This window comes from Rhizopus microsporus, assembly GCF_002708625.1.
Source record: "Rhizopus microsporus ATCC 52813 unplaced genomic scaffold scaffold_44, whole genome shotgun sequence".
Taxonomy (NCBI): Eukaryota; Fungi; Mucoromycota; class Mucoromycetes; order Mucorales; family Rhizopodaceae; genus Rhizopus; species Rhizopus microsporus.
In genome coordinates, this window is record NW_019671959.1 from 17,942 (window position 1) to 19,200 (window position 1,259).

Genomic DNA, 1,259 nt, shown 5'->3' on the forward strand with positions numbered 1-1,259 from the left:
TGAGGAAAAGAAAAAAGTTCTGAAAAATTATAAAATCTTAATGTTTAGAGGTTTAGCAGTCTCAACGTAATGAAAAATAGTCACACGGCTTAAAAAGCCTCTTCGAACGTGACAGATATGAACCTTTTACAAAAACCCAAAAAATTGTTCATTTTGGTCTTCATTTTTGACCGGCGCTCTACGGCGATTATGTTACACAATACACCTTCCATTTATATCATAAGATAGCCAAAAAGCAGGGCTATCTTTTGATATAGTTTGAGTTTGCTTGCGACATTTCCAGAGGAACTACAAGCCGAGAAGTCAAAAAACGGCTTCAAAATGAACAATTTTTTGAGTCACTGTATAATAAATAATAAAAATGATTAAAACTTGCATATGCATGCAGTGGTAATGGTGTAAATCTTGTAGGCCTTGGGTTTGAGTGTGTTGTAAAAGGTAATAAAAATAGAAGTTTGTGTGTTCGTAGTCTTTTGTAAGACTTGAGGTTCGTAGCAAAAGTGTTTAAAAGGTAAAGTTATAGTAAAGGTTCGATGTGTGACCACCAGATCGTGTAAAGTTGATCAGACTGAGTTGTACAAAGTAAAAAGAATAATAAAAAAAAGATAAAAAGGTTCCTGAATCCACTTGATTGGATTATTCAGAAGCTAAAAAAAGATAATAAAAAGGAAAAGGTTGTGATTCAAATCGTAAGTGATTTATTGAATGATTTGAGCTTTTTGCAAAAGCATTGCTCTTTTATACTTGATAAAAAGTAATTAGAGTTTTGATATTTAAGGTTTTGATAATTATAGTTTTGATATTTAAAGTTTTTTTTTTTTTTGAAAACTGTGCTACAATGGTACTGGTGGCAGATACCAAAAATGGTATCACTATAACAAGCACGACATATGACAACACCATGCCGTACTTTTTATGTTACATAATACTCCCTTTTTGACTATACTGTAGAATTTCTTATTATTTTAATATATATATATAAATAATGTTGATGTATTGTAAGGTTCGTGTGCTTGGTTAAACTGATATTTATAAATTTGGCGTTAAGGGTTCGCTTTGTAGTGACCACCAGATCTTTAATAGATCAAATAAGTAATTGAGTAATAAAAGACAAATAAGGTAAATAAAAGTAGGAGTTTGAAAATGCTCTGACAGGTAATATAATTGTTATACCAAAATCAGAATTAAAGAAAAGAGAAAAAAAGGGGAAAAAAGGGGATTTTACTTTATAAAAAGATATAAAGGATTTATTGATGTTT